Here is a 15,427-nt window from a genome sequence, read left to right as displayed (position 1 = left end):
GATTACTTAAAAATAATCTCTTAAAACCAAATGGATGTCTTTCTTATCTCTGCTCTAGTTGTGATAATAGTAATTTCTAATTTAATATTCGGATGGGCAGTCCCAGTACCTGGTAGGGGGGTGGAACAGTGGTGGTGGCTTCCTAAAGCGGCAAGGGGAGATCTCTGAGGAGGTGGGACCTTCCTCACCTGGGGGCTGAAGGACTGGCTCAGATATTCTTTCCTGCTATTCTCTGTTGCCTGGGAGCTGTAGACCAACCACTCACCCATCCTTTACTTTACCTAAAGCCGGAAAACCTCCTCACCTGAGGTCTTTGCTTCTTCTGTTTGTGAAGTGACTTAGCTTGAAACTTCAAAGACAGTCTCCTCATAATTTTAAATGAAGAATTGAACAGAATAGGATGGGGAGTTAATCATAAGCATGTTACACCGCTTTACCTTCTAAAAACACTTGACAGTTTACAGATCATTTAGATATCCACAATCTTTGGATCCTTACAACGCTGGCAGGTGGGGCAGGCATTATCCCTATTTACTAGATAAAAGGAGTCTCACAGAGGGCAAATGACGGATCCAGTCGCAACCAGCTACTGGATGGTGGAACTTGGGTTCAACTTGTAAATGCCTTCTTAGCTCCGGGGCACCTGGGTGGCTCAGTTGACTTTGGCTCAGGTCATTATCTCACGGTTCTTGAGTTTGAGGCACGCATCAGGCTCTGTGCTGTCAGCACGGAGCCTGCTTGGGATTCTCTGTCTCCCCCCTGCCCCTTCCCTGCCCTTTCAAAAAAAAAAATAAATAAATAAACGTTTTATTTATTTATTTTTATATTTCTTAATGTTTATTTATTTTTGAGAGCGAGAGAGAGAGAGAGAGCAAGAGTGAGCAGGGGAGGGGCAGAGAGAGAGGGAGACACAGAATCCAAAGCAGGCTCCAGGCTCCGAGCTGTCAGCACAGAGCCTGATGCGAGGCTCAAACTCACAAAGTGCGATATCACGACCTGAGCCGAAGTCAGATGCTTAACCGACTGAGCCACCCAGACGTCCCCTGATAAACATTTTTTTTAATATTAAAAAAAATAAACACCCTCTTAGCCTGGATTGCACGTCTTCTTGATTTTCTATGTAAAAAGAATTGCAGTGCGCCTGGGTGGCTCAGTTGGTTAAGCATCTGACTTCGGCTCCGGTTCTGATCTCGTAGTTCGTGGGTTCGAGCCCCACGTCAGGTTCTGTGCTGACAGCTCGGAGCCTGGAGCCTGCTTCGGATTCTGTGTCTCCCTTTCTCTGCCTCTCTCCTGCTTGTGCTAGCTCTCTCTCACTCTCTCTCTCTCTCTCTCTCTCTCATAAATAAAATATTAAAAAATAAAATACAAAGAATTGTAACAATTGCTGCCTCTCCCCCAGCTTTCTATGATTTGACCCTGCCCATTCTCACTGTCACGGTCCCTACCCAGGCTGCCATCATCACACACTGGAATTATCACCAGAGCAGTCAGTCTAGATTATTAAGACTAGAACAAATGCTCATGGAGCCCTACTATGTGCCAGGCCCTGTGCCAAGCTCTGAGGGTAGGGATGACTTTGTCCTGACCTTCCAGGAGACACAGAGACCTGAAACAGGTCACTGCAACAGGACGAGGAAAGAGCAGTGATGCAAGATGTACAGGCACCGGCGACAGGGCTAGGTGATGGAAGGCTGTTCCTTCCCATCGGTCTTCTGGATGTCAGGTTTTCTTCATCACAGGCACCGAGTGCTGTGTGTTCCCTGGTCAAGATCCTCTAGTGATGTCACAGTGCCAAGACTCCCAACACGTGCCACGTCCTCCATTATCTGCCCCTGAATCTTAACTTTCCTTACTACAGCCCTCTAAACTGGTCACAACTTTATTCCTGATTGGTCCAGACACGTATTCTTATGATTCTGGTCAAAGAGTCACAGTGACAACCTTAATACTACTAATTGCTTGTCTGTGTCTCTCTACTAAGCCCTTTTTTATGTTATTTCATGCAGTGCTCCCATCTCAATGGGGGTAGGTATCATCTTCCTCATGAAAGAACCTTGGTTCAGAGAGGTTAAGTAACTTGCCCAAGTCACACAGCTAGAACATAGCTGAGTAGAACTAACCGCCTAGGTCAAACCCAAGGTCATCCCACACTTGCCATCCCACTCTGCTGAGATGAGTAATTTTTTTTTCATGTTTAATGTTTATTTTTGAGAGAGAGAGAGAGAGAGACAGAGTGAGGGTAGGGGAAAGGCAGAAAGAGGGAGACAGAATCCAAAGCAGGCTCCAGGCTCTGAGCTGTCAGCACAGAGCCCGACACAGGACTCAAACTCACCAACTGTGAGATCACGACCTGAGCCGAAGTCTGATGCTTAACTGAAGGAGCCACCCAGGCACCTTGGAATGAGTAATTTTGTCTCCTTACTTCTGCTGCTACCCAACCTGAAATACGCACTTTCTGCTTCAGGGATCTCAATGTTGCACTTCTCAAAACACCCCAGAGACTTTCCTCACCTTGAATTCCCTGCATTGTTGCTTGCTGTCTTCATACTGTATGATCTTGGATTACTTAAGCTTCCAATACCCTGGAATTGTTCTCTAGTGATTTTGTGGAGGTACATTTGAGCCTGACTACAAACTGCTATTCAGACTGGCTAGAGGGCCAACATCCATAATAATAACTAACAAGTAATGTTGCTGAAAATGGAGACAAAGTATTCCGAACTTGCAAGGTGTCAAGAAAGCCTTGCAAAAAAACAAAACCAAAAACCAAAAAAGGTGAGCAGTATAATTAGCACGGTCATATCTCTGGGCTACAGTTTTCTCATCTGTAAAGTGCATGGACTTGAACTAGATGGTCTGTAGTCAACAAATATTTATCATGTTCCCCCCAGGCACCAGGCACCGTTCTAGGTACTGGGGATGAAATAGACAAAAATTCTTGCTGTTATCCTAGTAAAAGGAGACAACAATAGACAAAGTAAATACGTAAATACACGAAGTATATATATTATGTCAGATAGTGATAAGGGTGAAGGAGAAATATAAAGCAGGGAGGGGGAAAGGAAATGCCCAGAAGGGACATTATCTGACTTGTATTTAAAAAGGCTCACTAGCTGGGGTGGAGAATAGACAGTAAGCGGATAAGCGAGTAATCAGGGAGGCTGGTTAGCAGATAGTTGCTAGCAGTCCAGTCCAGGGCTGGTGGTGTGGCCTGGACAAGGAGCAGAGGTTAGAAGTGGTCAGAGTTTGGGGGAGCCGGGTAGCTCGGTCGGTTAAACATCTGACTTCCGGCTCAGGTCACGATCTCACAGTTCATGAGCTGGAGTCCCGCATCAGACTCTGTGCTGACGGCTCAGAGCCTGGAGCCTGCTTTGGATTCTGTTGTCTCCCTCTCTCTCTCTGCCCCTCCCCTGCTCATTCTCTCTCTGTGTCTCTCTCTCTCTCTCTGTCAGAAATAAGGAAACAGTTAAATAAATAAGTAAATAAGTGAATAAATAAATAAGAAGTGGTCAGATTTTGAATATATTTTGAACGTAAAGCCAGCATAATTTACTGATGGATTGTATGTAGTGCTGACTCAAGCATGTCTCCAAGGTCTTTGCCTTGGAAGGAAGGAACATCTGTGAAGATAAGAGTTGCCATTAATGAAGATGGCGGAGACTACAACTGGAGCAGGTTTTGAGGAGACACTCAAGTGCAAGTTTGGAGTAAGCAGTGGAGACATGAGTCTGGAGTTTAAGGGGGAGGTCCAGGCTAGAGAGATAAAGGTGAGGGCCGTCTAGGTATAGATGATGTATCAGACACTTCCTTAAATTCTCTTGGCCTTAGCTTCTTCTCCCAGCTTGATGTCGTGCAGTTGGTATTGGCCAGATTTGCAATGGGTACAAACTGACCGTGCCTCACCCCTGCCTCTCTGTGTATTTCTTGCTTCCGGTACAAAGTCGGCTGTAGGACAATCATGGAAACTCACTCAGCACCGCCGTATTATGTATAACCCAGAGAGTTGAGTTGATGGGGGAGTTGACACTCATGGGGCCGCCCTCAACCAATGTTGAAGAGAAGCTGGTGGATAAATGTGGATCCCTTTTTATCCCTTAACAGCCGGTTCTGAATCTCCTTAGAAGGTTGTGTGGAGAAAAGCGTCCGTATCCCATAGTGGTTGTCACTCATTAGTGCTCAATAATGCACTTGAATTGGTTTATCCTTTCTTCTCTGTTTCTGTCACCCTGTCCCTCATTTCTGCTCTCTGGAATTTCATTCCCATATAAACTACCTGCATGCAAACCTTTTATGAAGGTTCTGCTTCTAGAGGAACCTAGGCTAAGCCCCATGGCATTTACCATGAGACTGAATGAGATCACCAAATGGATTGGTGAAGATTGGGTACAGATACAAGGATTGAGCCCCAGGACCCTCCAACGTGTAGAGGTGAAAGAGATGGAAAGAACCCACCCTAAAGAATAGCCAAGAAAATGCAGTGTCTCGGAAGCCAAGAGAAACAAGTGTTAAAAGGAGAAGAAGTGGTCAGCCGATCCTCGGTGGGTCAAGTAAGATGAAGACTAACGATGACCTTTAGGATTAACCACAAGGGCGGGGGTGGGGAGGATTGCTGACCTTAACAAAGAGCAGTCTGGGTAGAGGTGTGCAGTGATCGAAATGAGTTTGAGAGGGGTGCCTGGGTGGCTCGGTCGGTTAGCTGCCAACTCTTGGTTTTGGCTCAGGTCACGATCTCACCGTTTGGGAGTTCGAGTGCGGAGCCTGCTGGGGATTCTCTCTCTCTCTCTCTGCCCTTCCCTGCTCATGCTCTCTGTCTGTCAAAATAAATAAATTTAAGAAAAAAGAAAAAAAAATGAGTTTGAGAGAGATAAGCTAGAGGGGAAGTAGAGTCAGAAGAAACTCTTTTTTTTTTTAATGTGTATTTATTTATTTTGAGAGAGAGTGTGCGTGTAGGGGAGAGCAGAGGAGGGGCAGAAAGGAGAACGAGAATTCCAAGCAGGCTCTGCACTATCAACGTGATGGTGCAGGGGCTCGAACTCATGACCCACGGAGGGTTTCTCCTGTGCTGAAATCAAGAGCTGGATGCTCAACCAACGGAATCACCCAGGCGTCCCAGGAGAGACTCTTTTCAAGATGGGTGGAATTGTAGCATGTTTAAATACATTTATATGCTGCGGTGATTTAGCAAACAGGGAAATACAGATGATACAGGAGAGAGGAGAGAGCTTTGCTGGAGGGAGGGGATGGGATCTAGAGGCCAGTGAAGGTGTCTGCCTTAGATAGGAGCCAGACAGTTTATCCCCAAACTGCAGGAGAAGCAGAGTATGCGGGTAAATTCTCACATTCCACGACTCACGGAGCGTTTGAGTCGCAAGATGTCAATCACTTGGGCCTGTGCCTTCCACCACACTCCTTCATTTAAAGTGAGACCAGAGAGAAGTGACCTGCCCAAGGACACACCATTGATGAGAAGCAGATCTGCAGTTAGAATCCAGGTTTCTCCTGCCCTGCCCAGCACCCGAGGGCTCTCCCCTTGGGGACAATCCTGACCTTACTCAGCTATCCACCCCTCCTGTGCTCCTAGTCTAGCGGACTCCAGAAAGGACAGCAGAACAGGGAAATGGAGACATGGGCAAGCTTCAGAATAGAACCACCAAATCACCAGGCGAGTTAACTTGAAGGTCTGCCGGTGAGTTTTGGGGAGTTTTCTAAATACCTAGGGGTACTTAGGAATCCATGTAATCACCGTAAGGAAAGCTGTAAACGGGCAAACTGGGTTGAGCAAAATGCAGAAGGAGGATATTATAAACCCAAGTGCAGACCGAAGGGCACAAATCCTTCTGGAACCTAAATTCCTGGTTTCAAATACTGTCAGGCCTGGTTTTCCTGATTTGAGGTTTGGAAACATGGTCCCTCTAAGCTTAGAGTTGAAGTGGGTGGGCTGTGAGTGTCTGGGGTGGGGGGAGGGGGGTGTCACAGAGAGGCACAAACCCTGGGGAAGAGCCACACACACACACAGCTTTGCCTTGACCTCCAGGAAGCTTGCAAAAACCCCTGCATTCTCTCTCAAACATTCTCCGTGCTTTTCTGTGACGTCCTGTGTCAGGTATGCAGGACAGGGGAGTGGAGGGATATACAAAACAGGTAAACTGAAAGAGGTCCTGTCCTCAAATTTTTACGGTCTTTTTTTTTTTTTTTTTTTTTTTTTTTAAATATTTACTTTCGAGGGGCGCCTGGGTGGCACAGTCGGTTAAGCGTCCGACTTCAGCCAGGTCACAATCTCGCGGTCCGTGAGTTCGAGCCCCGCGTCAGGCTCTGGGCTGATGGCTCAGAGCTTGGAGCGTGTTTCTGATTCTGTGTCTCCCTCTCTCTCTGCCCCTCCCCCGTTCATGCTCTGTCTCTCTCTGTCCCAAAAATAAATAAACATTGAAAAAAATTTAAAAAAAAAAAAATTTACTTTTGAGAGAGAGTGCGAGTGAGCGGGGGAGGGGCAGAGAGAGAGGGAGACAGAGGATCCAAAGCAGGCTCCAGGCTCTGAGCGGTCAGCACGGAGCCCGATGCGGGGCTCAAAATCACGAACCACGGGATCATGACCTGAGCCGAAGTCAGACGCTTAACCGACTGAGCCACCCAGGCGCCCCCAAAGTTTTACAGTCTTACAAGAAGAAGCTATTTGCTCATTTGACTAATTTTGGTCTCTTGTTTCTCAGTTATTTCAGGCCTGGACAGAAGGAAGCATGCAGTTTATGGGGAGACTGTGTCTCTAGTCACTATAAAGGTAGCTCCCTAACTATGGATTCAAAAATATAAATTAGAAACTGCTCTTGGGTATCTCCAGGGCCGATGGCCAGTTAAATCCTGCCCAAGTAGCAGAAAGCCTGTTTGTTTTACGACAAACAGGAAAAGGGGGCCCTCGCTGAAATTCGGGCCTCGGCTAGAACCTGAAGCCAGTGCTGTGCTGATTGTTTGGGGAATACTTAAGCTGGGACAGTTTGTGACGCCTCTCTTCCCCCTTTCCACCAGAACAGCATTTGACGAGGTGCGCAGGCCCAGGATCTGACCCCCAGTCGGGTGCTGAGGGTGGGCCGGGGATTTGAAGAGCTGGAATGTCACCGTGTGATAACCCAGGAATGCGTCTCTGACAAAATCATCCTGATGTCTTCATTTCTGTCGCCCTTTGCAGCTGTTTCAAAACACTCGCAGTATCAGTGATTTCATGGAATCCTCACCTCCTTCTCACGAGGTAGGCGGAGCAGGGTTTATTATCACCGTGGTACAGCTGGAGACACTGAGGGTCCGAGGGGCCCATGTGACTCAGCCCAGGTCACGGGACTAAGAAGCAGCTGAGCTGGAACTCAGGCTGGGTCTCCTGACGGTGAGTTGGATGCCCAGGTGACCGGGAGCCTCCACAGCCACTCGGCGCTCAGGTGAGGGTGTGGCCTTCCTGCCTGTGACTCCCAGGACCGCCTGGCTTTGGGTCCTGGCTCTGCCCATACCAGCTGTCTGGCCTTGGACAGGTTGGTTAAGGGTCTCTGTGCCTCTTTCCTCACCTGTAAAATGAGCGAAATAATAGTACGCGAATCCCCAGAAGGTGTTTTGAGGAGTAAATGAGATACCATAGACAAGGCAAAACATATCTGTCCTGGTGCAAGACATCTATACATGTTACATCCCCTCCCCGCCTCAGAAAGCCTTTTCCTTAAGGCACAACCCAAAAGACTTGTTTAAGAATGCTGCAGGGGCACCTGGGTGGCTTAGTTACGCATCTGACTCTTGGTTACAGCTCAGGTCATGATCTCACAGTTCGTGAGTTTGAGCCCCGTGTCGGGCTCTGAGCTGACATTGCGGAGCCTGCTTGGGATTCTCTACCCCTCTCCTCCTCGCTCTCTATCCCTTTCTCTCTCAAAATAAATAAATAAACATTAAAAAAAAAAAAAAAAAGAATCCTGCAGAAGCTTTCCTGCTTTCCTACCTTTCCTCACCCACCCTGCCCTCTCTCTGTGATAATGCTACCCTGTGTTACTGCTTTTTACTTTTCATAGTGCTTTCCTAGCCACACCTCTTGAGATTTTCCTGACAACCCCGTAAGGTCATAGAACCCAAAAGTCTTCTTCACTCTCTTCTTACAAATGAGGGAAAACCAAGGCAAGAGAGGCGACTGCCCTAAGGCAATGCCTCTGATGGCCGCAGAGCTGGGACTCCGGCCCCCTTGGAGTTTCAACTCTTGGTTACTGGAAATCGTTAATTGTCTGGGTTTCCTTTTTTGCCTTTGGAAGTGGCAGCTAAGGGACCTCACTGAATCTCTGCGAGCTCAGGATTACCTTTCAGACTGAAAACAACCCAGAGCAGAGCAATTGGCTTGCAGCTAACAGACGCCTTCCAGCCCACGCAACCTCCCTGCACATCCTTGGGCCTGGGGGGGTTGGAGAGGCAAACCCGGGTAAGGGATGAATTCCAGCAGACTCCCTACAAGTGGGTGACAGTTGAAAAGGTCAAAAGGGTGCTGCTCCCTCCTGATATTCCATCATTAGCTCTGCTGCTTGATATCTGAGAACACCTAGGACAAATCAAGGTTCACCTCAATTTCCTCACCTAAAACGGGATGACTGGATTAGATAATGTCTCCGCTGCCTTCCTGATAACCCAAAACGGACTTGCTTAAGGACAACAGTAAAACATTACAGGCAACTAAAAAAAAAAAAAAAAAAAACACCTCTTTTGGGGCGCCTGGATGGCTCAGTTGGTTAAACGACTGACTTCTGCTCAGGTCATGATCTCCCGGTTTATGAGTTCAAGCCCTGCGTCAGGCTCTGTGCTGACAGCTCAGATCCTGGAGCCTGCTTCAGATTCTTTGTTTCCTTCTTTTTCTGCCTATCCCCTGCTCGTGTGCTCTCTCTATCAAAAATAAATAGTAAAATAAAATAAAATAAAATAAACCTTTTTTTTTTTAAAGATAATTTATTTATTTTTAAAAGAAAGCATGGGGGAGGTCAGAGAGAGGGAGAGAGAATCCCAAGCAGGCTCTGCAATGCCAGCACAAAGCCCAATGTGGGGCTTGAACCCACCAACCACGAGATCATGACCTGAGCCGAAATCCTACACTCAACTGATTGAGCCACCCAGACACCCCCCCAAAAAACTTTTTTATTATGAAAAATTTCAAACCAAATTTAATGTCAACACAACTCCCACTTATGCTTTACCTATCATTTACATTCTTTCTTGCTTCTTCTGTACCTCCAGCCCCTCCCACTTGGTTATTTTGTATAGTTGCATGGCTAGTTTGTATAGCTCTTGTTGTGAAATTTACAAACATTGAAACACAGAAATATTTAAAAAAATTAAAAAAAAATTTTTTTTATTTTTGAGAGAGAAAGAGAGACAGGGTGTGAGCGGGGGAGGAGCAGAGACCGAGGGAAACCCAGAACTAGAAGCAGGCTCCAGGCTCCGTGCTGTCAACACAGAGCCTAATGAGGTGCTCAAACCTACGAACTGTGAGATCATGACCTGAGCCTGAAGTTGGACACTTAACTTAGCCACCCCCTCGTTTTGTTTTTGTTTTCTTTTTTTAAAGCTTATTTTTGAGAGAGAGAGAGAAAGAGAGTGCAAGTAGGGGAAGGGCAGAGAGAGAGGAAGAGAGAGAATCCCAACCAGGCTCCACACTATCAGTGCGGAGCCGGATTTGGGGCTCAATCTCACCAATTGTGAGATCATGACCTGAGCTGAAATAAAGAATCAGACGTTTAAACTACTGAGCCCCAAACGCAGAAATCTTAACCGTGTAATACTGACAAATAGATTTGCCCATGTAAACTATATCTCTTTCACAATATAGAATATTTACACCTTTCTAGAAAGTTCTCTCCTGTCCATCACAGTCAAATGGATAACTGAACTTATTACACAATTAAATTAAACATCAGTGTGAGCTTAGCACACTGAGGGGTTAGCACACGCTCTCTTCACGCTGGCAGAGTCAGGTCTGCTGTCTTAAGCTATTTTTCTCCTTCTGGTTTCTGTCCACTCCTGCCATCCTGTGGGTCCCTAGAGGTGATCGTCTTCGGCATGTTCTCTGTGCACACTTATTCTATTACCCTGGCTGCAAATTCTTAGAAGCTTTCTTTGGGGACACCTGGCTGGCTCGGCCGGTAGAGTTTGCGACTCTTGATCTCGGGATCATGAGTTCGAGACCCATGTTGGGTGCAGAGATTACCAAAGATATAAACTTAAAAAAAAAAAAAAAAAGCAGTTCTCTTTTGTTTTTTCCTAAACACTTATTCTCCATGTTTTTTCTTTTGTTTTCCCCTTTTTCTTTTCTTTTCTTTTTTTAGTATGTGTTTATTTTGGGGAGAACACAAGAGGGGGAGGGGCAGAGAGCGGATCCGAAGCAGGCTCCGCACTGACAGGCTGACAGCAGAGATCCCGATGTGGGGCTCGAATATATGAACCGCGAGATCATGAACGGAACCAAGGTCAGACCCTTAACTGAGCCATCTAAGTGCCCCCTTCTGTTTTTCTCTCCTACGACTGTTTCTCATAATGCTGTTTCTCTCCTTTAGAGCGCTCTCACTCTTCTGAGTTCAGCCCATCTTCTCTGAGTTCACTGCCCTTTGTTTTGGACTGTTTACATCCTGGACATTAGGCACTGAGCTGTAACCCTAGGGCCCCCCTTCCCCACACTAAGGCCAGGCACTTAGTCCACATGAGGAAGAGAGGGAACGAATGCAAAGGACAAGCTCTAGAAACACCTGCAGTCCACTAAGGAACCCCAACCTGTCAGCTTTGTCATTTCTGGACCACATCTTTCTCTCTGCATTGAGCAAGAAGCTATTTATCTGCCCCTCTGGAAGCCCCAGCATTTCAAGGGAAGGAGGCTGATTTACTGGCAAAATGTGACCCAGAGGACCATTCTCCCCCCCCCCCCCCCCCCCCCTCCACCTTAAAAAAAAAAAAAAAAACAGAGCAAGCTGGGCTATCAGGGATACTTCCTGTTTTCCTCTCTTGAAAGCATCCTGGATAGATGAAACAGGGATCCAAGGGACTGTCTGCCTCTGGGGCTTCGGGACTGGCAGATGGCTTTTAACCCTCTGCTGTCTCCAGCGCCTGATGCCGTAGGTAGTTTACGTGTTCCATTTCCTGGGTAGATTTAACTTCTTGAGGGCAGGGGCCTTGCATTCATGCTTTCGTCAAACATTACTGTACTCTACTAAATGCCAGCCTTTGTTTGAGGATCTGGGGATACAGGGATGAATATATGACACAGTCCCTGGCCTCATTCATCAAACAGCAATGACTACAAGTGCTGACAAGATTAAGCACTTTCTCTGTGTCATGCATTCGCTACATGCTTTTCATGCATTCAGTCCTCACAACGAGCTTATGGGGCATTATTATGCCCATTTTACAGATAAGGAAAGCAAGACTTATGAAAGTTAAATATGCTGTCACAGGCACATGAGTAGCAGATGCCAAGGCTGGGGTTAGAGTCCAGCGGTCCGACAGCTCGGTCCACCTTCTTCGCTGCTATGCTAGCCTGCCCTCTGCAGAAACTACCTCCGTGTCTTAAACGTGGTAATGACTCACTGCAAGTAATTTTTACAAACGCGGTTTATTGCTTGGGCTTGGTCAGGGTATCTTCCGATGACCAGGTTTGTTTGCAATCCACTTACTGCACTGTTATCAGACTAGATTGGACGTGAGGTGGTTTGCAGCCCCTGAAGACTGGAAAGCAAGGCTGAGAAACTAAGAGGTCATGTTTGGCCCCCGTTTGGAAGATGAAGACTGTTTCAGGCTCTTTCATTCCCCTGCCATTTCTGGAACAGTTCTGATTCCCCCTACCTTTTTCTTTTCTTTATTATTATTAAAAAAAAAAATTTTTGTGTGGGGTGGGGGGAAGAATATTTTTGAAAAAAAAACTTGATGGGAAGTTGATACCTTATAACAGCAACGAAGTGAACTGTATATACCGAGGAATTATTCTACGCCTTTGCTTATATCATCGCTTACATCCTCGCAACAATAGTTGGTTTTGTTTTTCCATTTCTGGGGAGGACCCGAGGCGCGGACTGGTTTAGTTAGCATACCCCAGATCACACAGCTAGACAGAACCAGGTTTTTGATCCTAGGTTTGCCCGACTCCAAAACCTACATTTTAATCATGCTGTCTCCCTGATGCTGGAACTTGGCAGAGGGAGGAAGGAACTCCCTTCCTGCTGACCTTCCTGACACAGTTAAGTGGCGGGTGAGGATACCCAGTAACCTTGAGATCTGTTGGTTAGGGATACTGGCACAAAAGGATCTTAAGGTGCTTCTGAGCTGCAATTTTATCTCTTTAAGACCCAGGGCTCCCATGCCAAGGCTGTTCTGTGATCCTCGGAGATTTCAGGGGTGGGGAAACTGGATGGAACGCGCTGACATACAACAAGCAAAAAAAGACCTCAGCATTTTTGCCTCGCCTCGGTGGCTCCTGCCTTTTTTTTTTTTTTTTTTTTTTCCCTTTCTCTCCCTCTCTCATTTATTTATTACTATGCTATTCCCTGGCCCTGCTGCTGTGTCAATACTGATAAAAGCAAATCTCCCCACAAACAGGTGCAGCCAGAGCTGCCCCTTGGACAGCTGCCAGGGAATGTGATCGCTCAGCTGAGGTGACCTGCCCCTGCCCAACCCCCTTCTCGGGTTCCAGCCCAGGGCATGTGTCCTTGGGCGGTTAATGGCCGCGTGTTCAGAGCCTGGTATCTCAGCTGGCATCACGGACTCAAGATGGCAGATGTAGTTGCTGGGGTGGGCGTGTGCAGGACAGAGGGGGGCCTCCGGGAGTTACTTATTTTCCCTTTCGGTTTCTTCGGAAATTACATGGACAATACTATGTCACCAAGTCCCTCCTGCAAGCATTTGAAAATATTTCCTAAGAATATCACCCCCTGATTTTTCTAGGTAAGAAATATTTTTTCCAGGCCCACCCGTTTCCAACTTCACATATACACTTGCAATTTAATGACCCAAAAGACATTTTCTGAGCACCTCCTAGGGCTCAGTGGAGGGTTCACCCACAGAAACATTTTGTGAGGCAACCCTGTTACCCAGGATGCATTTTGATGCTGCCAAGCCCTGTGACTTTGACTCCGGTGTGTAAAAGATTATATTCCATCCCCCCTCCCCCGCCCCCCGGGTCTGTGTTTTGTCCCCAAGCATCATTTCCCCACTTCCCTAGGGCACCAGCCTTTCCGGAAATGCCCCAGCTCAGCAAGCGGCCTCCACCTCCCCGGGAAGTGAGAGGGGGCCGTGTGGCGGTGACAGCACAGGGCGGGCCTGGGGCCGGACCGGGCCGAGGGCAGGGGCCGGAGGCGGAGCCGGAGCCGGAGCCGGAGCCGGAGCCTCCCGCCCCGCTGAGCGGCCGCAGAGCAGCGCGCGGCTCCGGGAGGGGAGGACGTTGCTATGCAAATGCGCCGCGGCCTGCGGGCCCCCTTTACCCAGGGGCCCTCCGGTTGCCAAAACAGACCATTCCCCAGAACAGTCGCCTAGAAACGGGCGCTGTCATAGCAGCCTCTCAGCAGCGGCGAGCCAGCCGCGCTGCCAGGAGGAGCTGGGTCAGGGTGTTCAGACCTCCTCAGCACCCCCTCCCCACCCCGTCTCCACCTCAGGGAGGGGAGTGGTGGCTTGGGCCCCTCCTTGGAGCAAGGGAGGGCACTAATTGGATTGGAACACTCCAGAAACACATCAGCCGCTCCTCCCTGGGGGAAAGGAGTGTGAGGGGGAGGCTTCAGACTGTCTTTGTGATGGGTCTCAGCCTCACCCTCCCTGCAGCCTCGCCCTGATTTGGTCCTCACCAGCCTCTGCCCACCCGGAACCTCCCTCGGCACCACTGCCAGCTCGGGGGGGAGGGGAGGGGGCAGACAACAACCAGATAACCCCGCAAAGAAATTCAGCCATGAAGAGGGGTACGCGATGCGACAGCAAGTGAAGATACAGGGTCTGACCTGCTTTGAGGGGGTTAGGGAAGAATGCAGGTTTGCTGTGACTCCCAAGCCGGTGCCCTGGCCACTACCTCCCCCAGCCCTTCCCCGTCTCAGCAGGCTCCTCTCACTCAGCCTGTGGGGCCTGGCCATCCCCCCAGGCCCTGGGAGCAGGGACGTTTTCCTACCTTATTTGGCAGCAAGAGAGCTTGTCATTTAAGTGCATGTATCTTGCCTCTTAACAATCACAGTATAAACTTCTAAAAGGCAGGACCCATATAATTCTGTGATGGCACACCTTGACCATGAAGAACACGACTGATCTGAACAGATCCGCTTGAAAGTGGTGCCAGTGATGTTTATCACCCTGGGAGGCCTCTAATGTTGCCTTTGCAGCAACTGTTTTAGAGTGGCCCTCAGAGACTACTTAAAACCTCATGAAACTCTGGGATTGGGGACGGGAGAAGATTCAGTGTCAGCCTGAGTGACATTAAGCCAACAGGTGGGCTACAGAGAAAGTGACTCCAGGATACAGCATTCCCTGGGGTCTAGATGCTGCACGCCATGGCCAGAGCACGAGCCTGACGGCTGGGGGCAGCTTTGTACTAACGTGCTGGGCGAGAGACCTTCCTTCATAATCCACGGACGGCCTTGGGAGTTGTACGGATTCTATAAACGTGAAGTCTTCGTTCAATCTTGTTTAGTGAGGCAGCATGTAAACGTGTAATCTCTCCCTTTCTCCTTTCCTTCCTCCTGCATTGAGTGCCTGCTCTGTGCCAGGCACTGGAGATTCAGAGAATAATTAAATTGATATCATTCTATATTTGTAAGGAGAAAAATAATGCACAGTGCAGGCGACATTTGCCCTGCATTAAGGTCACCAGTATGTATCTTTTGATTAACTTTCTTGTGTTTGTGGGTTTTCCCTAGATCATAAATCTCACTTCTCTCGAGGCCAGAAATTTACTTTCCCAGACTCCTTTGCAACTACGGTGTAGGCATGTGACTTAGGTTCCACCAATCAGATGCATGCACATGAGGGTTTTGATTTGGAAGAGGGCAACAGGAAGCAGGTGTCCTGGGGAAGGGGGTTAGAGGAGGCTTCTGGGCCTTCAGAGCAACAGGAGGGATGGTCTGAGATCCAATTCCCACCATTGTTGAAGGGGGTGAGTTCAGGCAAGTTGCAGAATTTATGCTGATAGCTGCCTTGGTGGTTTGGCTAGAAAAGTACCCTGAGGTGGTTTGGGCATCATCCCTGCATTCTGAGCTTCTGTGCCTGTCTTCCCTTTTGGATTCTGTGAGCTACTGAATGTTTTTTAATAAGTTCCTTTTCGGGGCGCCTGGGTGGCGCAGTCGGTTAAGCGTCCGACTTCAGCCAGGTCACGATCTCGCGGTCCGTGAGTTCGAGCCCCGCGTCAGGCTCTGGGCTGATGGCTCAGAGCCTGGAGCCTGTTTCCGATTCTGTGTCTCCCTCTCTC

The 15,427-nt window shown here is 48.2% G+C and overlaps 1 long non-coding RNA gene across 1 annotated transcript in view; it reads left to right on the top strand.

Annotated features, from left to right (window-relative positions):
• The first annotated feature begins 13,600 nt into the window (after positions 1 to 13,600).
• Positions 13,601 to 15,427, top strand: part of LOC121029373 (uncharacterized) — a 16,770-nt gene continuing 14,943 nt past the window's right edge. The window contains exon 1 of the long non-coding RNA XR_005789698.1: positions 13,601 to 13,934. This is a non-coding gene — a long non-coding RNA (uncharacterized LOC121029373). The remainder of the gene's footprint in view (positions 13,935 to 15,427) is intronic.

The sequence above is a fragment of the Herpailurus yagouaroundi genome, unplaced genomic scaffold (assembly GCF_014898765.1).
Source record: "Herpailurus yagouaroundi ecotype Mexico unplaced genomic scaffold, PumYag 139, whole genome shotgun sequence".
NCBI classification, from domain to species: domain Eukaryota; kingdom Metazoa; phylum Chordata; class Mammalia; order Carnivora; family Felidae; genus Herpailurus; species Herpailurus yagouaroundi.
The sequence above is the reverse complement of the archived record's forward strand: the minus strand, read 5'-3'. Positions and strand labels throughout refer to the sequence as shown.